Here is a 24357-nt window from a genome sequence, read left to right as displayed (position 1 = left end):
AAAGGGTCCTGGGTTCAAGTCCCTGTCTGGGCGAAAATTAATACACTTTCGTAACGGCTAATGGAAACCCTACGGAAAAGAGTGAGGCCACGCCGTTTTCTGCCATCAGATTGCTTGTAAAGGTGGCGGTTTCACTTGTCGGGAGTCGCTTCTGCCACCGGCAGTCGTGGCCGAGTGGTTAAGGCGTCTGACTTGAAATCAGATTCCCTCTGGGAGCGTAGGTTCGAGTCCTGCCGACTGCGAAAATTTTCTCGCTCTCAAAAGATGGACGTTTCAGCTGCATCCTAGCAGTTGCGTCACTACTAAACACGTGGGTCACCAGCAATGTGCAGTACTATTTGATCCAGGGCGCAGCGTTACAGTCGCGTCCAGAAGCCGCAGCTCATCTCCTCGTCTCACAGTCCATTTTAGCTTGCAGACGATGACGTGTAGCAATTTATGAGCTAACGCAAGTCGAATGTTTTACCGTGTGTATCTGCTAGAAACTGCCTCTCATACGGTGGAGAGGCTCACTCCTTCTTGTGTCGTTCTCTGCACATGAGTTGCCCCTGGCATCGATATAGCACGGGTTTTCTAGCGTCAGCGCGGCGTCACGTGAAGTCAGCGAAGTGAATATTACACGAATCGAGTCGACATGTTTGCTTGTTACGATGATGGAAGCAGAAGAAATGTGTGTGGGACTTCACTGCATCGGCTGCTCGCCTTTCAGCGTCCCTGTGTCTTATCAGACGAAGGTGACTGTGAAATTGGCAACGAGGCAGAGTTTGACGAACACATGCAAACAGCACCGTTCAACGTCAGCCGAAATAGCTCAGTTGGGAGAGCGTTAGACTGAAGATCTAAAGGTCCCTGGTTCGATCCCGGGTTTCGGCAGGTACTCGTTTTGATGCGACGCCAATGGAATTGCTCTGCGTTGGTGATAATGCAACTACCGCTGACAACAACAATGACTCTCTCCTGTAGGTGTTCTGGTTGTCTAGTGCATGCCATAAGAGGAACTCACTAGACAACTGACTCCCTTAGAAGCAAAAGAATCAAAAAAGTCCTACCGACTGCGTTCCTTTTTCTGTGTCAGGTGGTGAAGAACGTCTTCAACGGAACCGTGAAATGAGCGAAAACGTGGGAAACATTGCATTCGAAATGCTTGCGAATTTTCCAATTGCCCAGTGAGTGTCGACAAAACATGTAAATTCGCTGCTCCAACGTATGAGACGTAACGACTCCTGCAATTTGTTGTTGCATCGTGTGTCAGCAGTCTTCGGTAGTGTGTTACGAGCTTATCGCGATAAGTTTGCAGACAGCATTTAGGCGACGTTTTATTAGTAACGGCCCCATGCAGCGATTGCACAGCAGTAAAGGACGTGAGTTGTGCATCGTGGGAGGTTTCACAGCGTCGCGTGAGCCCGGATAGCTCAGTCGGTAGAGCATTAGGCTTTTAACCTAAGGGTCCAGGGTTCAAGTCCCTGTCCGGGCGGAAATTTTAATACTTTGGTAGCGATTCGTCTGGTAGCGGTGGAAACGCTACGGAAAATAATGCAGCTACGCCTGTTTCTGACACCACAGTGCTTTAAACAGTAGCAGTTGCATGTGTCGGGACAACACCGCGCTACCGGCAGTCGTGGCCGAGTGGTTAAGGCGTCTGACTCGAAATCAGATTCCCTCTGGGAGCGTAGGTTCGAATCCTACCGGCTGCGTGCGATTTTGCGTAAAGAGGAGCAAAAATTTTCGCACACCTGTGACATGCGTGGGCGAATGCGGGTGCAAACCAGTGACGCCATTCTCAACAAGACGAAAGTTTCCGTTTAAGAATACTGAGTTTCGCGACGACCGCTGCTTACTGTGGCCATCGGTTCACCTCGCGCTGATGCTGGGACTGCAGAAAGCCGTCGCTGAGATCGTGAGTACACAGATGTGCTCGAAAGTGTTGGACAGAGCGAACATTCATTTCTTTTTAAGAATCGCAATTCAATCATTCGAGCGCGGCTAAGGCAGTGGTGCAGCGTTTCTTTTCATAAGATCTCGCAGTTGCTTGGAGGTATGCCCATCGTTTTAAGACGACAGAAAACTAGCGTCAGCGGTGCGTCAGTGGGAAGTCGGTGAAGTCGCCATTGGAGCCATAAGCCAGTAATTACAACATGCGAATCACTCGCACACCACGCAGCTGTACGATAATGCTCGTGCGTGGGCCCGCATAGCTGAGTCGGTAGAGCGTTAGGCTTTCAAACAAAGGGTCCTGGGTTCAAGTCCCTGTCTGGGCGAAAATTAATACACTTTCGTAACGGCTAATGGAAACCCTACGGAAAAGAGTGAGGCCACGCCGTTTTCTGCCATCAGATTGCTTGTAAAGGTGGCGGTTTCACTTGTCGGGAGTCGCTTCTGCCACCGGCAGTCGTGGCCGAGTGGTTAAGGCGTCTGACTTGAAATCAGATTCCCTCTGGGAGCGTAGGTTCGAGTCCTGCCGACTGCGAAAATTTTCTCGCTCTCAAAAGATGGACGTTTCAGCTGCATCCTAGCAGTTGCGTCACTACTAAACACGTGGGTCACCAGCAATGTGCAGTACTATTTGATCCAGGGCGCAGCGTTACAGTCGCGTCCAGAAGCCGCAGCTCATCTCCTCGTCTCACAGTCCATTTTAGCTTGCAGACGATGACGTGTAGCAATTTATGAGCTAACGCAAGTCGAATGTTTTACCGTGTGTATCTGCTAGAAACTGCCTCTCATACGGTGGAGAGGCTCACTCCTTCTTGTGTCGTTCTCTGCACATGAGTTGCCCCTGGCATCGATATAGCACGGGTTTTCTAGCGTCAGCGCGGCGTCACGTGAAGTCAGCGAAGTGAATATTACACGAATCGAGTCGACATGTTTGCTTGTTACGATGATGGAAGCAGAAGAAATGTGTGTGGGACTTCACTGCATCGGCTGCTCGCCTTTCAGCGTCCCTGTGTCTTATCAGACGAAGGTGACTGTGAAATTGGCAACGAGGCAGAGTTTGACGAACACATGCAAACAGCACCGTTCAACGTCAGCCGAAATAGCTCAGTTGGGAGAGCGTTAGACTGAAGATCTAAAGGTCCCTGGTTCGATCCCGGGTTTCGGCAGGTACTCGTTTTGATGCGACGCCAATGGAATTGCTCTGCGTTGGTGATAATGCAACTACCGCTGACAACAACAATGACTCTCTCCTGTAGGTGTTCTGGTTGTCTAGTGCATGCCATAAGAGGAACTCACTAGACAACTGACTCCCTTAGAAGCAAAAGAATCAAAAAAGTCCTACCGACTGCGTTCCTTTTTCTGTGTCAGGTGGTGAAGAACGTCTTCAACGGAACCGTGAAATGAGCGAAAACGTGGGAAACATTGCATTCGAAATGCTTGCGAATTTTCCAATTGCCCAGTGAGTGTCGACAAAACATGTAAATTCGCTGCTCCAACGTATGAGACGTAACGACTCCTGCAATTTGTTGTTGCATCGTGTGTCAGCAGTCTTCGGTAGTGTGTTACGAGCTTATCGCGATAAGTTTGCAGACAGCATTTAGGCGACGTTTTATTAGTAACGGCCCCATGCAGCGATTGCACAGCAGTAAAGGACGTGAGTTGTGCATCGTGGGAGGTTTCACAGCGTCGCGTGAGCCCGGATAGCTCAGTCGGTAGAGCATTAGGCTTTTAACCTAAGGGTCCAGGGTTCAAGTCCCTGTCCGGGCGGAAATTTTAATACTTTGGTAGCGATTCGTCTGGTAGCGGTGGAAACGCTACGGAAAATAATGCAGCTACGCCTGTTTCTGACACCACAGTGCTTTAAACAGTAGCAGTTGCATGTGTCGGGACAACACCGCGCTACCGGCAGTCGTGGCCGAGTGGTTAAGGCGTCTGACTCGAAATCAGATTCCCTCTGGGAGCGTAGGTTCGAATCCTACCGGCTGCGTGCGATTTTGCGTAAAGAGGAGCAAAAATTTTCGCACACCTGTGACATGCGTGGGCGAATGCGGGTGCAAACCAGTGACGCCATTCTCAACAAGACGAAAGTTTCCGTTTAAGAATACTGAGTTTCGCGACGACCGCTGCTTACTGTGGCCATCGGTTCACCTCGCGCTGATGCTGGGACTGCAGAAAGCCGTCGCTGAGATCGTGAGTACACAGATGTGCTCGAAAGTGTTGGACAGAGCGAACATTCATTTCTTTTTAAGAATCGCAATTCAATCATTCGAGCGCGGCTAAGGCAGTGGTGCAGCGTTTCTTTTCATAAGATCTCGCAGTTGCTTGGAGGTATGCCCATCGTTTTAAGACGACAGAAAACTAGCGTCAGCGGTGCGTCAGTGGGAAGTCGGTGAAGTCGCCATTGGAGCCATAAGCCAGTAATTACAACATGCGAATCACTCGCACACCACGCAGCTGTACGATAATGCTCGTGCGTGGGCCCGCATAGCTGAGTCGGTAGAGCGTTAGGCTTTCAAACAAAGGGTCCTGGGTTCAAGTCCCTGTCTGGGCGAAAATTAATACACTTTCGTAACGGCTAATGGAAACCCTACGGAAAAGAGTGAGGCCACGCCGTTTTCTGCCATCAGATTGCTTGTAAAGGTGGCGGTTTCACTTGTCGGGAGTCGCTTCTGCCAACGGCAGTCGTGGCCGAGTGGTTAAGGCGTCTGACTTGATAGTCGGCCCTCGGCGGCCGTGGTGAGCGGACGTGTGGTGCTTACGTCGCCGCTGCTGCTGGCTGTTGTGGTGAGTGCCGCCTTTGCTGTACACAGTGACGTGTTATTGTTTGGACTATGTGTAGGATTCCAACATGAGTCACTTAACACGACGGGATACTTTGAAGTTTGTGTTTGATTCAAACTATGCAAGACCAAAATCGTTTGAATTAGAATCGTGGATTGAGGAAGCTTTGAAACGATCCTTTGATGACATTCTTGGAGTCCATTTATCGATAGTTAGCAGCACTGCCTATATAAAGTTTAAATCTGCCGAAATCTGTGAACAAATCATTGACTCTTGTAGTGGTCGTTTGAAGTTTAAGCATTGTGATGGGAATGTTGGAGAGGTTCTCGTGTCTCATGCAGGGTTTGGTGTCCGCACCGTTCGAATATTCGAACTACCGTTTGAAGTACCCGCGGAACACATCAACGCTGCTTTGGACAGCTATGGTAAGGTCATTAGCAATGTTGCCGAAAAGTGGTTGTCTTTCAAAGTCCCTGTTTTGAACGGTGTTCGTCAGGTCAAGATAGAGTTGAAGAGACACATCCCGTCATATCTCACTATTTGTGGATACAGGGCGATCGTTATGTACGACGGTCAACCTAGAACTTGTGCAGGTTGTGGTGCCACTGATCACGTTCGCGCTCAGTGTATGCAGCGACGAGTGACGCAATTACCACCTGGCGAAAGGACGGCAACTAACAGGATGTCGACACTGCCTCTCACATATGTAGCGGCAGTCCGCTCGACCACGGCCGCGGCGGTGCAACCTGACGTGGTCACAGATCCCAGGGCTTCGGGCACTGATCTAGATACGCCCATGGACACTTCCAGTCTGGCCGGCATCGCTGTTCCTACTACAGAAGTACCGGTGGCCAGTAGCATCCCGGCGGTTCCGTCTTTAGACAGCCACCAAGAGGTTGCTCACTCCCAGGAAGCTCACACTGGTCGCCACGTTAACAGCAATATGGATCCCATTTCAGTTCCGAATGCAGTTCCTCCTGCACAAGACTCCACTTCTTCCTCGTCGGCTGCAGAACTTCAAAGAGTCGAAACTTCTCCCAAGAAACACAAGAAAAGGAGGATCGCCCACAAAGATGCCGCCCACACCGCACCACCTTTGCGCGAAAAAGGGGCGCAAATTGCCCGTTCCTTGCCTGCCGTCTCTCTTGACGACCCCACTGAACAGCCGCTGCATGAGACCCCACAGGTCTCGGACGTCTCCGTGCCCCACCCCGATGGTGACGCCCAGGTCGCTGCGAACGAGGAACAGCACCCTCGTGAGGACCTCAGGGATACCCCCGAACATCAATCTCAACATGATCAGGGCTCAATTGGCGAGGTGGCCGCTGTTCATGTGGTCAATTGGGCAGATGACACTGACGATGTAATAATGGACCAGAGCCTGTCTGTGGTAGGGCCATCTCCAGGAAATTTACCCGCATTACCGGTCGGCGACTTAAGTACGACACGACCTGCCTCAAAACACCCGACGGGGGACGATGATTACCTATCTGATACCTACTAAAGGTTATAATTTTCTGTGCTTCTGCATATCTACTTTGCTTTTTTCTCTTTCTGCCAACATTTAGCAGTTCATGCAATCCTACCAGGATTATAAGTTAGCTACAATTAACGTTAATAGAATTACTTCTGTACAGAAGCTCTCTAGCTTTCGTGATTATTTATACAGCTGCGATGCTGATATTGTGCTGTTGCAGGAGGTCGATGATAAATTTCAGCCTGACATTCCTGGCTACCAATTACTCAAAAACACCACCCCAGACAGTTCTTCAGGTACCGCTCTATTAACCAAAGTGGGCGTGGCCGTCTCCGACGTTGAACGACTCGAAAATGGCAGGGGTATAGCGTGCCTTATCAACGGCATTAGATTTGTTAATGTATATGCCCCTTCCGGGAATCAGAATAGAACGAGACGAGCTCAGTTCTTTGCCACTGACTTATTATATCTTTTGCGCCGCAGCCGGGAGGACGTGGTTATCGGAGGCGATTTTAATTGTGTTTTGAAGCCAAAGGACCAATGGCCGAACTTTAATGGATGTGCTACTCTCGGCGAAACAGTACGTCAATTAGAGCTGGAGGATACGTGGGAAATAACACACGGGGAACAACGGTGCTTCACGTACCATACTGCACAAATGGCCAGCCGCCTCGACAGGATCTACGTGGGGAAAAACCTGCGAGAGCGGGTATCTTCCTCGGAAACCTGGCCCCTGTATTTTTCCGACCATTTAGCTTACCATTGTATCATTCGTATGGCGCGCCAGCAAACTTTCCGTGGTCGGACAGGATGGAAACTTAACGTCAGTATTCTCAGGGAACAGGAGTTACGAGACCGTCTACAAGAAGCCTGGGAAATTTGTTTACGTCGACGACCAACATTCCCATCGGTAACGCAGTGGTGGTGCCGTTGTGCAAAACCTAGGCTTATTCGTTGTTTGAAGGCGTATAGTTCTGACAGGAGCCGGATGCAGAAAGAGACTTTTGAATTTTATTTTCGCTGTCTCCGTGACTTGTATTCTGAAGCACATGTCACGCAGGAACAATTTCTTCAGATTAAACGGATCAAATCAAAGTTGACGCTCCTCAAACGCAGGCAAATGGAAGGCGTTAAAATCCGTTCGCGAGATAGCGCCGGCACTTCTGACGAACAACCATCCGCCTTCCACCTAGGGACAGAGAAACGCCGCGCACGACAAAAATTGATTACCCGCTTACGAACTGAAGACGGTACCTTTGTGACGACCCAGGCTGAAATTAAGGAGTCTCTAACGGCCTACTACGAGCGACTATACAGAGCACAACCAGCCGATGATGCGGCAATCGCGGCGATGCATGTATATCTTCCGACAACGCTCGATGAGGACGACAGGCAATTGTTGATCAGTGATGTCACCGCGGTGGAGATTCGGGAGGCACTGAGCAGGGCTCAGGCCAACAAATCGCCCGGCATTGATGGTCTGCCGATTGAATTTTATAAGCAGTTCTGGGACCTCCTCGAACATTGTTTTGTTTGCATCTGCAATGAACTGGGCGCCGGCCAACAGTTACCAGATGGTTTCAATGACAGCCTGATCGTTTTGGTCCCAAAAGAATACCCCCATCAGGATATTGCCAAATTCCGCCCTATCTCCCTGTTGAACTCTGACTACAAGATTGTGGCCCGCGTCATAGCAGGTAGACTTAAACATGTCCTTGCAAAAATTATACATCACAGCCAGGCAGCAGCGGTCCCGGGCCGCACGATCTTTAAATGTCTTGCCGATTACAGGGAGCTCGTTTCGTTTACTGCAATCACACGCCCGGAAGCAGCAATCTTGGCTTTAGATCAATGTCAGGCCTTTGATCGGATCCTGCATCGCTACCTCTTCCACACCATGAACCACTTAGGATTTGGTGACGGCTTTACTGCAATGGTCAGCAACATGTACACCTCGGCCACTTCTCAGATCATCGTCAATGGTCAATTCACCCGGCGGATTCCGATTCAGCGGTCAATCAGACAGGGCTGTCCCATGTCCATGTGTCTCTTCGTGATCGCAATTGAGCCACTTGTAAGGATGCTGAATTGTAACCTTCAAGGTTTAAACCTGTATTCCAGCACCCTCAAATGCATTGCGTACGCCGACGATGTGGGTGTCATTGTGCGTTCGGAACAAGACCTCACGGCCGTTAGGAATAGTATCACCGATTACGAGCGAGCCTCCGGTTCTCAGCTAAACTATGGAAAGACTTGCCTCCTGCCTATAGGCAGTGGATTTCGCACAGACGCCCCTTTGCCGTACAGAAGATGTGCGACTCTCAAACTTCTTGGTATCAAGATGAGCAGTTGCCCCCTACGAACAACGGTAGACAATTGGAAACATCTTTTGGCTATGTCTCGGGGCTGCTTACAGCATCATAAAGGCAGAGAACAGGACTTACTGCAGAGAGTTCATTTCGTTAATACCATGATTCTCTCGAAAATTTGGTATGTCGGGCAAATACTTCCTGTGGTCGACAGTGTTGCGAGGAAAATTATGTCGGCAGTAGGTTGGTACATCTGGAGGGGTGACATCTTCAAGGTGGGCATCAATGTCATCACTCTCCCACCAGACAAAGGCGGCCTCGGCCTGACGGATGTTCAAACCAAATGTAAGGCACTCTTGATCCGGCGTACACTGCAGCTCTGCCACGAATATCCTGACAGCGCGCTGAGTATGGCCATACGCACATTTCAGCCTCAGACTATGCACATCCCCATCAACCTTCGGGAAACGCATTTCAAAGCAAACCACATTAGGATGTTTCTTTTGGAAAGTAGTTATCTCCAAATGAAATCGAGAGTCCCGCTACGTGACCTTACCACTGCCAACCTCTACCGGCTACTGAACGACACAGGCAGGGTCAACCGCATGGAACTGAAGTATCCCTCTAAAGACTGGGCTCTAATCTGGAAGACTATACATAACAAAGTGCTAGATACCGGTATTCGATCACTGTGGTATAAAGTTGTTAATGAAACTCTACCCACAGCCGAAAAACTTCATAAAATACATTTGTCAGCTACTGACAAATGTAGGGAGTGCGGCCTTGTCGACACTTTGCAACACAGATGTGTTTGTGGTGCGAACAGTCTTATTTGGGAATGGTGTAGAATGACCATGGCTTTGATCTGCCGCACGGCACGACGGCACATCTCTCTTACGTCCGTGCTCCAACCCGACGACGCGTACTACCCCACAACCAAGGCAAACACCTGGACGTGGTTGGCTGGACACACCCTATGTTACTTACTTGGCGCCCAGGAGGGGCGTTCATACCTGGACTACAGATTCTACCTCGCCACACAGGCACAACTGCTAATGCAGGATGTCAAACATAGGCAAAAGTTTGCAAATTATATCTTAGCGCTCCAAATCACGACCCTGTAAACGAATTCAGTAAGGTTTCTTCCACGGCCACGTATACATCCACCTTATCAAATATAAATAAAAATCTCAATAAATAAATTACAAATAAAAAAAAATAAATAAAAAAAAAACCAAATATGTTCAACGAAAACAATGAAACAACGAAAAAGAAGAAAAGGAACAAAGTCGACACTCATGGTGTCTGCAGTAGTCACTGATTGGGAATGTTCATGCTTGGTGTTTTAAATGTCTTGTTTAACCTAGCCCTTCGTCTCCGTTAATTCAGCAGGAATTTGATTTACATTCTCCCAACATGGATGGTGAAGCTGACCATTCGTTTGGACGTGGTGTCCACTGGGTTTTTCGTTTATGTTTTATGTTTGCAAACTTACATGGAAGATGTATCCGTTTCACTCAACTGCGAACATTACTTGCTTCTTTATTTATTTGACGTCGACGAGGGAAGATGAAACAGGATTTATTTCTTCATTTTTTTCTTTCCTTCTTCTTCAAATCATTCCGCGGCAACATGGATTTCATCATTTCTCTTTTCCACATTCGTATGCAGAGCGCAGTTTTTGGCGCCTGAGTCGTTCGGAGCTAAGAGAAGGCGACTTGGGAAACCACCCAACAAAAATGGAATATATCAGACTAGTCCAAGCCATCGCTTGGGGAAGCCAACGGCATAACAAACTTTCGAGAAGACGAGCTTTGAATGACGTCGGCACCCTGCAACTCCGCATGCAGTAAAATCAATAAACAATATTAACAGAAACAAAAATAAAAACAAAAAGAACACACAAAAAAAACAACAAAAAAACAACAACAAAAAAACAAAAACAACAATAAAAAAAAAATTTTCAATCTCACTTCAAACACAAAGGAATCAAAATATAACAACTATACATTTCAGAATATCCACAGTGAAATAGCATCACAAGAGTATAGCATCGAAGCTAGCCGAAGAAGGCAAAAAAGGTGAGCGAATGGATGGGCTGTATGGGGAGATGGGAGGCCCAAAAAAAAAAAAAAAAAAAAAAAAAAAAAAAAAAAAAAAAAAAAAAAAAAAAAAAGTGGTTAAGGCGTCTGACTTGAAATCAGATTCCCTCTGGGAGCGTAGGTTCGAGTCCTGCCGACTGCGAAAATTTTCTCGCTCTCAAAAGATGGACGTTTCAGCTGCATCCTAGCAGTTGCGTCACTACTAAACACGTGGGTCACCAGCAATGTGCAGTACTATTTGATCCAGGGCGCAGCGTTACAGTCGCGTCCAGAAGCCGCAGCTCATCTCCTCGTCTCACAGTCCATTTTAGCTTGCAGACGATGACGTGTAGCAATTTATGAGCTAACGCAAGTCGAATGTTTTACCGTGTGTATCTGCTAGAAACTGCCTCTCATACGGTGGAGAGGCTCACTCCTTCTTGTGTCGTTCTCTGCACATGAGTTGCCCCTGGCATCGATATAGCACGGGTTTTCTAGCGTCAGCGCGGCGTCACGTGAAGTCAGCGAAGTGAATATTACACGAATCGAGTCGACATGTTTGCTTGTTACGATGATGGAAGCAGAAGAAATGTGTGTGGGACTTCACTGCATCGGCTGCTCGCCTTTCAGCGTCCCTGTGTCTTATCAGACGAAGGTGACTGTGAAATTGGCAACGAGGCAGAGTTTGACGAACACATGCAAACAGCACCGTTCAACGTCAGCCGAAATAGCTCAGTTGGGAGAGCGTTAGACTGAAGATCTAAAGGTCCCTGGTTCGATCCCGGGTTTCGGCAGGTACTCGTTTTGATGCGACGCCAATGGAATTGCTCTGCGTTGGTGATAATGCAACTACCGCTGACAACAACAATGACTCTCTCCTGTAGGTGTTCTGGTTGTCTAGTGCATGCCATAAGAGGAACTCACTAGACAACTGACTCCCTTAGAAGCAAAAGAATCAAAAAAGTCCTACCGACTGCGTTCCTTTTTCTGTGTCAGGTGGTGAAGAACGTCTTCAACGGAACCGTGAAATGAGCGAAAACGTGGGAAACATTGCATTCGAAATGCTTGCGAATTTTCCAATTGCCCAGTGAGTGTCGACAAAACATGTAAATTCGCTGCTCCAACGTATGAGACGTAACGACTCCTGCAATTTGTTGTTGCATCGTGTGTCAGCAGTCTTCGGTAGTGTGTTACGAGCTTATCGCGATAAGTTTGCAGACAGCATTTAGGCGACGTTTTATTAGTAACGGCCCCATGCAGCGATTGCACAGCAGTAAAGGACGTGAGTTGTGCATCGTGGGAGGTTTCACAGCGTCGCGTGAGCCCGGATAGCTCAGTCGGTAGAGCATTAGGCTTTTAACCTAAGGGTCCAGGGTTCAAGTCCCTGTCCGGGCGGAAATTTTAATACTTTGGTAGCGATTCGTCTGGTAGCGGTGGAAACGCTACGGAAAATAATGCAGCTACGCCTGTTTCTGACACCACAGTGCTTTAAACAGTAGCAGTTGCATGTGTCGGGACAACACCGCGCTACCGGCAGTCGTGGCCGAGTGGTTAAGGCGTCTGACTCGAAATCAGATTCCCTCTGGGAGCGTAGGTTCGAATCCTACCGGCTGTGTGCGATTTTGCGTAAAGAGGAGCAAAAATTTTCGCACACCTGTGACATGCGTGGGCGAATGCGGGTGCAAACCAGTGACGCCATTCTCAACAAGACGAAAGTTTCCGTTTAAGAATACTGAGTTTCGCGACGACCGCTGCTTACTGTGGCCATCGGTTCACCTCGCGCTGATGCTGGGACTGCAGAAAGCCGTCGCTGAGATCGTGAGTACACAGATGTGCTCGAAAGTGTTGGACAGAGCGAACATTCATTTCTTTTTAAGAATCGCAATTCAATCATTCGAGCGCGGCTAAGGCAGTGGTGCAGCGTTTCTTTTCATAAGATCTCGCAGTTGCTTGGAGGTATGCCCATCGTTTTAAGACGACAGAAAACTAGCGTCAGCGGTGCGTCAGTGGGAAGTCGGTGAAGTCGCCATTGGAGCCATAAGCCAGTAATTACAACATGCGAATCACTCGCACACCACGCAGCTGTACGATAATGCTCGTGCGTGGGCCCGCATAGCTGAGTCGGTAGAGCGTTAGGCTTTCAAACAAAGGGTCCTGGGTTCAAGTCCCTGTCTGGGCGAAAATTAATACACTTTCGTAACGGCTAATGGAAACCCTACGGAAAAGAGTGAGGCCACGCCGTTTTCTGCCATCAGATTGCTTGTAAAGGTGGCGGTTTCACTTGTCGGGAGTCGCTTCTGCCAACGGCAGTCGTGGCCGAGTGGTTAAGGCGTCTGACTTGAAATCAGATTCCCTCTGGGAGCGTAGGTTCGAGTCCTGCCGACTGCGAAAATTTTCTCGCTCTCAAAAGATGGACGTTTCAGCTGCATCCTAGCAGTTGCGTCACTACTAAACACGTGGGTCACCAGCAATGTGCAGTACTATTTGATCCAGGGCGCAGCGTTACAGTCGCGTCCAGAAGCCGCAGCTCATCTCCTCGTCTCACAGTCCATTTTAGCTTGCAGACGATGACGTGTAGCAATTTATGAGCTAACGCAAGTCGAATGTTTTACCGTGTGTATCTGCTAGAAACTGCCTCTCATACGGTGGAGAGGCTCACTCCTTCTTGTGTCGTTCTCTGCACATGAGTTGCCCCTGGCATCGATATAGCACGGGTTTTCTAGCGCCAGCGCGGCGTCACGTGAAGTCAGCGAAGTGAATATTACACGAATCGAGTCGACATGTTTGCTTGTTACGATGATGGAAGCAGAAGAAATGTGTGTGGGACTTCACTGCATCGGCTGCTCGCCTTTCAGCGTCCCTGTGTCTTATCAGACGAAGGTGACTGTGAAATTGGCAACGAGGCAGAGTTTGACGAACACATGCAAACAGCACCGTTCAACGTCAGCCGAAATAGCTCAGTTGGGAGAGCGTTAGACTGAAGATCTAAAGGTCCCTGGTTCGATCCCGGGTTTCGGCAGGTACTCGTTTTGATGCGACGCCAATGGAATTGCTCTGCGTTGGTGATAATGCAACTACCGCTGACAACAACAATGACTCTCTCCTGTAGGTGTTCTGGTTGTCTAGTGCATGCCATAAGAGGAACTCACTAGACAACTGACTCCCTTAGAAGCAAAAGAATCAAAAAAGTCCTACCGACTGCGTTCCTTTTTCTGTGTCAGGTGGTGAAGAACGTCTTCAACGGAACCGTGAAATGAGCGAAAACGTGGGAAACATTGCATTCGAAATGCTTGCGAATTTTCCAATTGCCCAGTGAGTGTCGACAAAACATGTAAATTCGCTGCTCCAACGTATGAGACGTAACGACTCCTGCAATTTGTTGTTGCATCGTGTGTCAGCAGTCTTCGGTAGTGTGTTACGAGCTTATCGCGATAAGTTTGCAGACAGCATTTAGGCGACGTTTTATTAGTAACGGCCCCATGCAGCGATTGCACAGCAGTAAAGGACGTGAGTTGTGCATCGTGGGAGGTTTCACAGCGTCGCGTGAGCCCGGATAGCTCAGTCGGTAGAGCATTAGGCTTTTAACCTAAGGGTCCAGGGTTCAAGTCCCTGTCCGGGCGGAAATTTTAATACTTTGGTAGCGATTCGTCTGGTAGCGGTGGAAACGCTACGGAAAATAATGCAGCTACGCCTGTTTCTGACACCACAGTGCTTTAAACAGTAGCAGTTGCATGTGTCGGGACAACACCGCGCTACCGGCAGTCGTGGCCGAGTGGTTAAGGCGTCTGACTCGAAATCAGATTCCCTCTGGGAGCGTAGGTTCGAATCCTACCGGCTGCGTGCGATTTTGCGTAAAGAGGAGCAAAAATTTTCGCACACCTGTGACATGCGTGGGCGAATGCGGGTGCAAACCAGTGACGCCATTCTCAACAAGACGAAAGTTTCCGTTTAAGAATACTGAGTTTCGCGACGACCGCTGCTTACTGTGGCCATCGGTTCACCTCGCGCTGATGCTGGGACTGCAGAAAGCCGTCGCTGAGATCGTGAGTACACAGATGTGCTCGAAAGTGTTGGACAGAGCGAACATTCATTTCTTTTTAAGAATCGCAATTCAATCATTCGAGCGCGGCTAAGGCAGTGGTGCAGCGTTTCTTTTCATAAGATCTCGCAGTTGCTTGGAGGTATGCCCATCGTTTTAAGACGACAGAAAACTAGCGTCAGCGGTGCGTCAGTGGGAAGTCGGTGAAGTCGCCATTGGAGCCATAAGCCAGTAATTACAACATGCGAATCACTCGCACACCACGCAGCTGTACGATAATGCTCGTGCGTGGGCCCGCATAGCTGAGTCGGTAGAGCGTTAGGCTTTCAAACAAAGGGTCCTGGGTTCAAGTCCCTGTCTGGGCGAAAATTAATACACTTTCGTAACGGCTAATGGAAACCCTACGGAAAAGAGTGAGGCCACGCCGTTTTCTGCCATCAGATTGCTTGTAAAGGTGGCGGTTTCACTTGTCGGGAGTCGCTTCTGCCACCGGCAGTCGTGGCCGAGTGGTTAAGGCGTCTGACTTGAAATCAGATTCCCTCTGGGAGCGTAGGTTCGAGTCCTGCCGACTGCGAAAATTTTCTCGCTCTCAAAAGATGGACGTTTCAGCTGCATCCTAGCAGTTGCGTCACTACTAAACACGTGGGTCACCAGCAATGTGCAGTACTATTTGATCCAGGGCGCAGCGTTACAGTCGCGTCCAGAAGCCGCAGCTCATCTCCTCGTCTCACAGTCCATTTTAGCTTGCAGACGATGACGTGTAGCAATTTATGAGCTAACGCAAGTCGAATGTTTTACCGTGTGTATCTGCTAGAAACTGCCTCTCATACGGTGGAGAGGCTCACTCCTTCTTGTGTCGTTCTCTGCACATGAGTTGCCCCTGGCATCGATATAGCACGGGTTTTCTAGCGCCAGCGCGGCGTCACGTGAAGTCAGCGAAGTGAATATTACACGAATCGAGTCGACATGTTTGCTTGTTACGATGATGGAAGCAGAAGAAATGTGTGTGGGACTTCACTGCATCGGCTGCTCGCCTTTCAGCGTCCCTGTGTCTTATCAGACGAAGGTGACTGTGAAATTGGCAACGAGGCAGAGTTTGACGAACACATGCAAACAGCACCGTTCAACGTCAGCCGAAATAGCTCAGTTGGGAGAGCGTTAGACTGAAGATCTAAAGGTCCCTGGTTCGATCCCGGGTTTCGGCAGGTACTCGTTTTGATGCGACGCCAATGGAATTGCTCTGCGTTGGTGATAATGCAACTACCGCTGACAACAACAATGACTCTCTCCTGTAGGTGTTCTGGTTGTCTAGTGCATGCCATAAGAGGAACTCACTAGACAACTGACTCCCTTAGAAGCAAAAGAATCAAAAAAGTCCTACCGACTGCGTTCCTTTTTCTGTGTCAGGTGGTGAAGAACGTCTTCAACGGAACCGTGAAATGAGCGAAAACGTGGGAAACATTGCATTCGAAATGCTTGCGAATTTTCCAATTGCCCAGTGAGTGTCGACAAAACATGTAAATTCGCTGCTCCAACGTATGAGACGTAACGACTCCTGCAATTTGTTGTTGCATCGTGTGTCAGCAGTCTTCGGTAGTGTGTTACGAGCTTATCGCGATAAGTTTGCAGACAGCATTTAGGCGACGTTTTATTAGTAACGGCCCCATGCAGCGATTGCACAGCAGTAAAGGACGTGAGTTGTGCATCGTGGGAGGTTTCACAGCGTCGCGTGAGCCCGGATAGCTCAGTCGGTAGAGCATTAGGCTTTTAACCTAAGGGTCCAGGGTTCAAGTCCCTGTCCGGGCGGAAATTTTAATACTTTGGTAGCGATTCGTCTGGTAGCGGTGGAAACGCTACGGAAAATAATGCAGCTACGCCTGTTTCTGACACCACAGTGCTTTAAACAGTAGCAGTTGCATGTGTCGGGACAACACCGCGCTACCGGCAGTCGTGGCCGAGTGGTTAAGGCGTCTGACTCGAAATCAGATTCCCTCTGGGAGCGTAGGTTCGAATCCTACCGGCTGCGTGCGATTTTGCGTAAAGAGGAGCAAAAATTTTCGCACACCTGTGACATGCGTGGGCGAATGCGGGTGCAAACCAGTGACGCCATTCTCAACAAGACGAAAGTTTCCGTTTAAGAATACTGAGTTTCGCGACGACCGCTGCTTACTGTGGCCATCGGTTCACCTCGCGCTGATGCTGGGACTGCAGAAAGCCGTCGCTGAGATCGTGAGTACACAGATGTGCTCGAAAGTGTTGGACAGAGCGAACATTCATTTCTTTTTAAGAATCGCAATTCAATCATTCGAGCGCGGCTAAGGCAGTGGTGCAGCGTTTCTTTTCATAAGATCTCGCAGTTGCTTGGAGGTATGCCCATCGTTTTAAGACGACAGAAAACTAGCGTCAGCGGTGCGTCAGTGGGAAGTCGGTGAAGTCGCCATTGGAGCCATAAGCCAGTAATTACAACATGCGAATCACTCGCACACCACGCAGCTGTACGATAATGCTCGTGCGTGGGCCCGCATAGCTGAGTCGGTAGAGCGTTAGGCTTTCAAACAAAGGGTCCTGGGTTCAAGTCCCTGTCTGGGCGAAAATTAATACACTTTCGTAACGGCTAATGGAAACCCTACGGAAAAGAGTGAGGCCACGCCGTTTTCTGCCATCAGATTGCTTGTAAAGGTGGCGGTTTCACTTGTCGGGAGTCGCTTCTGCCACCGGCAGTCGTGGCCGAGTGGTTAAGGCGTCTGACTTGAAATCAGATTCCCTCTGGGAGCGTAGGTTCGAGTCCTGCCGACTGCGAAAATTTTCTCGCTCTCAAAAGATGGACGTTTCAGCTGCATCCTAGCAGTTGCGTCACTACTAAACACGTGGGTCACCAGCAATGTGCAGTACTATTTGATCCAGGGCGCAGCGTTACAGTCGCGTCCAGAAGCCGCAGCTCATCTCCTCGTCTCACAGTCCATTTTAGCTTGCAGACGATGACGTGTAGCAATTTATGAGCTAACGCAAGTCGAATGTTTTACCGTGTGTATCTGCTAGAAACTGCCTCTCATACGGTGGAGAGGCTCACTCCTTCTTGTGTCGTTCTCTGCACATGAGTTGCCCCTGGCATCGATATAGCACGGGTTTTCTAGCGCCAGCGCGGCGTCACGTGAAGTCAGCGAAGTGAATATTACACGAATCGAGTCGACATGTTTGCTTGTTACGATGATGGAAGCAGAAGAAATGTGTGTGGGACTTCACTGCATCGGCTGCTCGCCTTTCAGCGTCCCTGTGTCTTATCAGACGAAGGTGACTGTGAAATTGGCAACGAGGCAGAGTTTGACGAACACATGCAAACAGCACCGTTCAACGTCAGCCGAAATAGCTCAGTTGGGAGAGCGTTAGACTGAAGATCTAAAGGTCCCTGGTTCGATCCCGGGTTTCGGCAGGTACTCGTTTTGATGCGACGCCAATGGAATTGCTCTGCGTTGGTGATAATGCAACTACCGCTGACAACAACAATGACTCTCTCCTGTAGGTGTTCTGGTTGTCTAGTGCATGCCATAAGAGGAACTCACTAGACAACTGACTCCCTTAGAAGCAAAAGAATCAAAAAAGTCCTACCGACTGCGTTCCTTTTTCTGTGTCAGGTGGTGAAGAACGTCTTCAACGGAACCGTGAAATGAGCGAAAACGTGGGAAACATTGCATTCGAAATGCTTGCGAATTTTCCAATTGCCCAGTGAGTGTCGACAAAACATGTAAATTCGCTGCTCCAACGTATGAGACGTAACGACTCCTGCAATTTGTTGTTGCATCGTGTGTCAGCAGTCTTCGGTAGTGTGTTACGAGCTTATCGCGATAAGTTTGCAGACAGCATTTAGGCGACGTTTTATTAGTAACGGCCCCATGCAGCGATTGCACAGCAGTAAAGGACGTGAGTTGTGCATCGTGGGAGGTTTCACAGCGTCGCGTGAGCCCGGATAGCTCAGTCGGTAGAGCATTAGGCTTTTAACCTAAGGGTCCAGGGTTCAAGTCCCTGTCCGGGCGGAAATTTTAATACTTTGGTAGCGATTCGTCTGGTAGCGGTGGAAACGCTACGGAAAATAATGCAGCTACGCCTGTTTCTGACACCACAGTGCTTTAAACAGTAGCAGTTGCATGTGTCGGGACAACACCGCGCTACCGGCAGTCGTGGCCGAGTGGTTAAGGCGTCTGACTCGAAATCAGATTCCCTCTGGGAGCGTAGGTTCGAATCCTACCGGCTGCGTGCGATTTTGCGTAAAGAGGAGCAAAAATTTTCGCACACCTGTGACATGCGTGGGCGAATGCGGGTGCAAACCAGTGACGCCATTCTCAACAAGACGAAAGTTTCCGTTTAAGAATACTGAGTTTCGCGACGACCGCTGCTTACTGTGGCCATCGGTTCACCTCGCGCTGATGCTGGGACTGCAGAAAGCCGTCGCTGAGATCGTGAGTACACAGATGTGCTCGAAAGTGTTGGACAGAGCGAACATTCATTTCTTTTTAAGAATCGCAATTCAATCATTCGAGCGCGGCTAAGGCAGTGGTGCAGCGTTTCTTTTCATAAGATCTCGCAGTTGCTTGGAGGTATGCCCATCGTTTTAAGACGACAGAAAACTAGCGTCAGCGGTGCGTCAGTGGGAAGTCGGTGAAGTCGCCATTGGAGCCATAAGCCAGTAATTACAACATGCGAATCACTCGCACACCACGCAGCTGTACGATAATGCTCGTGCGTGGGCCCGCATAGCTGAGTCGGTAGAGCGTTAGGCTTTCAAACAAAGGGTCCTGGGTTCAAGTCCCTGTCTGGGCGAAAATTAATACACTTTCGTAACGGCTAATGGAAACCCTACGGAAAAGAGTGAGGCCACGCCGTTTTCTGCCATCAGATTGCTTGTAAAGGTGGCGGTTTCACTTGTCGGGAGTCGCTTCTGCCACCGGCAGTCGTGGCCGAGTGGTTAAGGCGTCTGACTTGAAATCAGATTCCCTCTGGGAGCGTAGGTTCGAGTCCTGCCGACTGCGAAAATTTTCTCGCTCTCAAAAGATGGACGTTTCAGCTGCATCCTAGCAGTTGCGTCACTACTAAACACGTGGGTCACCAGCAATGTGCAGTACTATTTGATCCAGGGCGCAGCGTTACAGTCGCGTCCAGAAGCCGCAGCTCATCTCCTCGTCTCACAGTCCATTTTAGCTTGCAGACGATGACGTGTAGCAATTTATGAGCTAACGCAAGTCGAATGTTTTACCGTGTGTATCTGCTAGAAACTGCCTCTCATACGGTGGAGAGGCTCACTCCTTCTTGTGTCGTTCTCTGCACATGAGTTGCCCCTGGCATCGATATAGCACGGGTTTTCTAGCGCCAGCGCGGCGTCACGTGAAGTCAGCGAAGTGAATATTACACGAATCGAGTCGACATGTTTGCTTGTTACGATGATGGAAGCAGAAGAAATGTGTGTGGGACTTCACTGCATCGGCTGCTCGCCTTTCAGCGTCCCTGTGTCTTATCAGACGAAGGTGACTGTGAAATTGGCAACGAGGCAGAGTTTGACGAACACATGCAAACAGCACCGTTCAACGTCAGCCGAAATAGCTCAGTTGGGAGAGCGTTAGACTGAAGATCTAAAGGTCCCTGGTTCGATCCCGGGTTTCGGCAGGTACTCGTTTTGATGCGACGCCAATGGAATTGCTCTGCGTTGGTGATAATGCAACTACCGCTGACAACAACAATGACTCTCTCCTGTAGGTGTTCTGGTTGTCTAGTGCATGCCATAAGAGGAACTCACTAGACAACTGACTCCCTTAGAAGCAAAAGAATCAAAAAAGTCCTACCGACTGCGTTCCTTTTTCTGTGTCAGGTGGTGAAGAACGTCTTCAACGGAACCGTGAAATGAGCGAAAACGTGGGAAACATTGCATTCGAAATGCTTGCGAATTTTCCAATTGCCCAGTGAGTGTCGACAAAACATGTAAATTCGCTGCTCCAACGTATGAGACGTAACGACTCCTGCAATTTGTTGTTGCATCGTGTGTCAGCAGTCTTCGGTAGTGTGTTACGAGCTTATCGCGATAAGTTTGCAGACAGCATTTAGGCGACGTTTTATTAGTAACGGCCCCATGCAGCGATTGCACAGCAGTAAAGGACGTGAGTTGTGCATCGTGGGAGGTTTCACAGCGTCGCGTGAGCCCGGATAGCTCAGTCGGTAGAGCATTAGGCTTTTAACCTAAGGGTCCAGGGTTCAAGTCCCTGTCCGGGCGGAAATTTTAATACTTTGGTAGCGATTCGTCTGGTAGCGGTGGAAACGCTACGGAAAATAATGCAGCTACGCCTGTTTCTGACACCACAGTGCTTTAAACAGTAGCAGTTGCATGTGTCGGGACAACACCGCGCTACCGGCAGTCGTGGCCGAGTGGTTAAGGCGTCTGACTCGAAATCAGATTCCCTCTGGGAGCGTAGGTTCGAATCCTACCGGCTGCGTGCGATTTTGCGTAAAGAGGAGCAAAAATTTTCGCACACCTGTGACATGCGTGGGCGAATGCGGGTGCAAACCAGTGACGCCATTCTCAACAAGACGAAAGTTTCCGTTTAAGAATACTGAGTTTCGCGACGACCGCTGCTTACTGTGGCCATCGGTTCACCTCGCGCTGATGCTGGGACTGCAGAAAGCCGTCGCTGAGATCGTGAGTACACAGATGTGCTCGAAAGTGTTGGACAGAGCGAACATTCATTTCTTTTTAAGAATCGCAATTCAATCATTCGAGCGCGGCTAAGGCAGTGGTGCAGCGTTTCTTTTCATAAGATCTCGCAGTTGCTTGGAGGTATGCCCATCGTTTTAAGACGACAGAAAACTAGCGTCAGCGGTGCGTCAGTGGGAAGTCGGTGAAGTCGCCATTGGAGCCATAAGCCAGTAATTACAACATGCGAATCACTCGCACACCACGCAGCTGTACGATAATGCTCGTGCGTGGGCCCGCATAGCTGAGTCGGTAGAGCGTTAGGCTTTCAAACAAAGGGTCCTGGGTTCAAGTCCCTGTCTGGGCGAAAATTAATACACTTTCGTAACGGCTAATGGAAACTCTACGGAAAAGAGTGAGGCCACGCCGTTTTCTGCCATCAGATTGCTTGTAAAGGTGGCGGTTTCACTTGTCGGGAGTCGCTTCTGCCAACGGCAGTCGTGGCCGAGTGGTTAAGGCGTCTGACTTGAAATCAGATTCCCTCTGGGAGCGTAGGTTCGAGTCCTGCCGACTGCGAAAATTTTCTCGCTCTCAAAAGATGGACGTTTCAGCTGCATCCTAGCAGTTGCGTCACTACTAAACACGTGGGTCACCAGCAATGTGCAGTACTATTTGATCCAGGGCGCAGCGTTACAGTCGCGTCCAGAAGCCGCAGCTCATCTCCTCGTCTCACAGTCCATTTTAGCTTGCAGACGATGACGTGTAGCAATTTATGAGCTAACGCAAGTCGAATGTTTTACCGTGTGTATCTGCTAGAAACTGCCTCTCATACGGTGGAGAGGCTCACTCCTTCTTGTGTCGTTCTCTGCACATGAGTTGCCCCTGGCATCGATATAGCACGGGTTTTCTAGCGCCAGCGCGGCGTCACGTGAAGTCAGCGAAGTGAATATTACACGAATCGAGTCGACATGTTTGCTTGTTACGATGATGGAAGCAGAAGAAATGTGTGTGGGACTTCACTGCATCGGCTGCTCGCCTTTCAGCGTCCCTGTGTCTTATCAGACGAAGGTGACTGTGAAATTGGCAACGAGGCAGAGTTTGACGAACACATGCAAACAGCACCGTTCAACGTCAGCCGAAATAGCTCAGTTGGGAGAGCGTTAGACTGAAGATCTAAAGGTCCCTGGTTCGATCCCGGGTTTCGGCAGGTACTCGTTTTGATGCGACGCCAATGGAATTGCTCTGCGTTGGTGATAATGCAACTACCGCTGACAACAACAATGACTCTCTCCTGTAGGTGTTCTGGTTGTCTAGTGCATGCCATAAGAGGAACTCACTAGACAACTGACTCCCTTAGAAGCAAAAGAATCAAAAAAGTCCTACCGACTGCGTTCCTTTTTCTGTGTCAGGTGGTGAAGAACGTCTTCAACGGAACCGTGAAATGAGCGAAAACGTGGGAAACATTGCATTCGAAATGCTTGCGAATTTTCCAATTGCCCAGTGAGTGTCGACAAAACATGTAAATTCGCTGCTCCAACGTATGAGACGTAACGACTCCTGCAATTTGTTGTTGCATCGTGTGTCAGCAGTCTTCGGTAGTGTGTTACGAGCTTATCGCGATAAGTTTGCAGACAGCATTTAGGCGACGTTTTATTAGTAACGGCCCCATGCAGCGATTGCACAGCAGTAAAGGACGTGAGTTGTGCATCGTGGGAGGTTTCACAGCGTCGCGTGAGCCCGGATAGCTCAGTCGGTAGAGCATTAGGCTTTTAACCTAAGGGTCCAGGGTTCAAGTCCCTGTCCGGGCGGAAATTTTAATACTTTGGTAGCGATTCGTCTGGTAGCGGTGGAAACGCTACGGAAAATAATGCAGCTACGCCTGTTTCTGACACCACAGTGCTTTAAACAGTAGCAGTTGCATGTGTCGGGACAACACCGCGCTACCGGCAGTCGTGGCCGAGTGGTTAAGGCGTCTGACTCGAAATCAGATTCCCTCTGGGAGCGTAGGTTCGAATCCTACCGGCTGTGTGCGATTTTGCGTAAAGAGGAGCAAAAATTTTCGCACACCTGTGACATGCGTGGGCGAATGCGGGTGCAAACCAGTGACGCCATTCTCAACAAGACGAAAGTTTCCGTTTAAGAATACTGAGTTTCGCGACGACCGCTGCTTACTGTGGCCATCGGTTCACCTCGCGCTGATGCTGGGACTGCAGAAAGCCGTCGCTGAGATCGTGAGTACACAGATGTGCTCGAAAGTGTTGGACAGAGCGAACATTCATTTCTTTTTAAGAATCGCAATTCAATCATTCGAGCGCGGCTAAGGCAGTGGTGCAGCGTTTCTTTTCATAAGATCTCGCAGTTGCTTGGAGGTATGCCCATCGTTTTAAGACGACAGAAAACTAGCGTCAGCGGTGCGTCAGTGGGAAGTCGGTGAAGTCGCCATTGGAGCCATAAGCCAGTAATTACAACATGCGAATCACTCGCACACCACGCAGCTGTACGATAATGCTCGTGCGTGGGCCCGCATAGCTGAGTCGGTAGAGCGTTAGGCTTTCAAACAAAGGGTCCTGGGTTCAAGTCCCTGTCTGGGCGAAAATTAATACACTTTCGTAACGGCTAATGGAAACCCTACGGAAAAGAGTGAGGCCACGCCGTTTTCTGCCATCAGATTGCTTGTAAAGGTGGCGGTTTCACTTGTCGGGAGTCGCTTCTGCCAACGGCAGTCGTGGCCGAGTGGTTAAGGCGTCTGACTTGAAATCAGATTCCCTCTGGGAGCGTAGGTTCGAGTCCTGCCGACTGCGAAAATTTTCTCGCTCTCAAAAGATGGACGTTTCAGCTGCATCCTAGCAGTTGCGTCACTACTAAACACGTGGGTCACCAGCAATGTGCAGTACTATTTGATCCAGGGCGCAGCGTTACAGTCGCGTCCAGAAGCCGCAGCTCATCTCCTCGTCTCACAGTCCATTTTAGCTTGCAGACGATGACGTGTAGCAATTTATGAGCTAACGCAAGTCGAATGTTTTACCGTGTGTATCTGCTAGAAACTGCCTCTCATACGGTGGAGA

At 49.4% G+C, this 24357-nt stretch overlaps 32 non-coding genes across 32 annotated transcripts; all 32 read left to right on the top strand.

Moving 5' to 3' along the window:
• Window positions 1–160: 160 nt before the first annotated feature.
• Window positions 161–242, top strand: Trnas-uga. The gene has a single exon. It is a non-coding gene; the product is annotated as a tRNA-Ser (tRNA).
• A 558-nt stretch (window positions 243–800) lies between these two features.
• Trnaf-gaa lies at window positions 801–873 on the top strand. The gene has a single exon. It is a non-coding gene; the product is annotated as a tRNA-Phe (tRNA).
• Window positions 874–1401: 528 nt separating this feature from the next.
• Window positions 1402–1474, top strand: Trnak-uuu. The gene has a single exon. It is a non-coding gene; the product is annotated as a tRNA-Lys (tRNA).
• A 138-nt stretch (window positions 1475–1612) lies between these two features.
• Trnas-cga lies at window positions 1613–1694 on the top strand. The gene has a single exon. It is a non-coding gene; the product is annotated as a tRNA-Ser (tRNA).
• Window positions 1695–2385: 691 nt separating this feature from the next.
• On the top strand, window positions 2386–2467 carry Trnas-uga. The gene has a single exon. It is a non-coding gene; the product is annotated as a tRNA-Ser (tRNA).
• Window positions 2468–3025: 558 nt separating this feature from the next.
• Window positions 3026–3098, top strand: Trnaf-gaa. The gene has a single exon. It is a non-coding gene; the product is annotated as a tRNA-Phe (tRNA).
• Window positions 3099–3626: 528 nt separating this feature from the next.
• Window positions 3627–3699, top strand: Trnak-uuu. Its single transcript has one exon. It is a non-coding gene; the product is annotated as a tRNA-Lys (tRNA).
• A 138-nt stretch (window positions 3700–3837) lies between these two features.
• Trnas-cga lies at window positions 3838–3919 on the top strand. Its single transcript has one exon. It is a non-coding gene; the product is annotated as a tRNA-Ser (tRNA).
• Window positions 3920–11301: 7382 nt separating this feature from the next.
• On the top strand, window positions 11302–11374 carry Trnaf-gaa. The gene has a single exon. It is a non-coding gene; the product is annotated as a tRNA-Phe (tRNA).
• Window positions 11375–11902: 528 nt separating this feature from the next.
• Window positions 11903–11975, top strand: Trnak-uuu. Its single transcript has one exon. It is a non-coding gene; the product is annotated as a tRNA-Lys (tRNA).
• Window positions 11976–12113: 138 nt separating this feature from the next.
• Window positions 12114–12195, top strand: Trnas-cga. The gene has a single exon. It is a non-coding gene; the product is annotated as a tRNA-Ser (tRNA).
• A 691-nt stretch (window positions 12196–12886) lies between these two features.
• Window positions 12887–12968, top strand: Trnas-uga. Its single transcript has one exon. It is a non-coding gene; the product is annotated as a tRNA-Ser (tRNA).
• A 558-nt stretch (window positions 12969–13526) lies between these two features.
• On the top strand, window positions 13527–13599 carry Trnaf-gaa. Its single transcript has one exon. It is a non-coding gene; the product is annotated as a tRNA-Phe (tRNA).
• Window positions 13600–14127: 528 nt separating this feature from the next.
• Window positions 14128–14200, top strand: Trnak-uuu. The gene has a single exon. It is a non-coding gene; the product is annotated as a tRNA-Lys (tRNA).
• A 138-nt stretch (window positions 14201–14338) lies between these two features.
• Trnas-cga lies at window positions 14339–14420 on the top strand. The gene has a single exon. It is a non-coding gene; the product is annotated as a tRNA-Ser (tRNA).
• A 691-nt stretch (window positions 14421–15111) lies between these two features.
• Trnas-uga lies at window positions 15112–15193 on the top strand. Its single transcript has one exon. It is a non-coding gene; the product is annotated as a tRNA-Ser (tRNA).
• Window positions 15194–15751: 558 nt separating this feature from the next.
• Window positions 15752–15824, top strand: Trnaf-gaa. Its single transcript has one exon. It is a non-coding gene; the product is annotated as a tRNA-Phe (tRNA).
• Window positions 15825–16352: 528 nt separating this feature from the next.
• Window positions 16353–16425, top strand: Trnak-uuu. Its single transcript has one exon. It is a non-coding gene; the product is annotated as a tRNA-Lys (tRNA).
• Window positions 16426–16563: 138 nt separating this feature from the next.
• Trnas-cga lies at window positions 16564–16645 on the top strand. Its single transcript has one exon. It is a non-coding gene; the product is annotated as a tRNA-Ser (tRNA).
• Window positions 16646–17336: 691 nt separating this feature from the next.
• Window positions 17337–17418, top strand: Trnas-uga. The gene has a single exon. It is a non-coding gene; the product is annotated as a tRNA-Ser (tRNA).
• A 558-nt stretch (window positions 17419–17976) lies between these two features.
• Trnaf-gaa lies at window positions 17977–18049 on the top strand. Its single transcript has one exon. It is a non-coding gene; the product is annotated as a tRNA-Phe (tRNA).
• A 528-nt stretch (window positions 18050–18577) lies between these two features.
• On the top strand, window positions 18578–18650 carry Trnak-uuu. Its single transcript has one exon. It is a non-coding gene; the product is annotated as a tRNA-Lys (tRNA).
• Window positions 18651–18788: 138 nt separating this feature from the next.
• Trnas-cga lies at window positions 18789–18870 on the top strand. Its single transcript has one exon. It is a non-coding gene; the product is annotated as a tRNA-Ser (tRNA).
• A 691-nt stretch (window positions 18871–19561) lies between these two features.
• Window positions 19562–19643, top strand: Trnas-uga. Its single transcript has one exon. It is a non-coding gene; the product is annotated as a tRNA-Ser (tRNA).
• A 558-nt stretch (window positions 19644–20201) lies between these two features.
• Window positions 20202–20274, top strand: Trnaf-gaa. The gene has a single exon. It is a non-coding gene; the product is annotated as a tRNA-Phe (tRNA).
• Window positions 20275–20802: 528 nt separating this feature from the next.
• Trnak-uuu lies at window positions 20803–20875 on the top strand. Its single transcript has one exon. It is a non-coding gene; the product is annotated as a tRNA-Lys (tRNA).
• Window positions 20876–21013: 138 nt separating this feature from the next.
• On the top strand, window positions 21014–21095 carry Trnas-cga. Its single transcript has one exon. It is a non-coding gene; the product is annotated as a tRNA-Ser (tRNA).
• A 691-nt stretch (window positions 21096–21786) lies between these two features.
• On the top strand, window positions 21787–21868 carry Trnas-uga. Its single transcript has one exon. It is a non-coding gene; the product is annotated as a tRNA-Ser (tRNA).
• A 558-nt stretch (window positions 21869–22426) lies between these two features.
• Trnaf-gaa lies at window positions 22427–22499 on the top strand. The gene has a single exon. It is a non-coding gene; the product is annotated as a tRNA-Phe (tRNA).
• Window positions 22500–23027: 528 nt separating this feature from the next.
• Trnak-uuu lies at window positions 23028–23100 on the top strand. The gene has a single exon. It is a non-coding gene; the product is annotated as a tRNA-Lys (tRNA).
• A 138-nt stretch (window positions 23101–23238) lies between these two features.
• Window positions 23239–23320, top strand: Trnas-cga. The gene has a single exon. It is a non-coding gene; the product is annotated as a tRNA-Ser (tRNA).
• Window positions 23321–24011: 691 nt separating this feature from the next.
• On the top strand, window positions 24012–24093 carry Trnas-uga. Its single transcript has one exon. It is a non-coding gene; the product is annotated as a tRNA-Ser (tRNA).
• The last annotated feature ends 264 nt before the right edge of the window (window positions 24094–24357 follow it).

The sequence above is a fragment of the Schistocerca americana genome, chromosome 3, assembly GCF_021461395.2.
Source record: "Schistocerca americana isolate TAMUIC-IGC-003095 chromosome 3, iqSchAmer2.1, whole genome shotgun sequence".
Taxonomy (NCBI): Eukaryota; Metazoa; Arthropoda; class Insecta; order Orthoptera; family Acrididae; genus Schistocerca; species Schistocerca americana.
The sequence above is the reverse complement of the archived record's forward strand: the minus strand, read 5'-3'. Positions and strand labels throughout refer to the sequence as shown.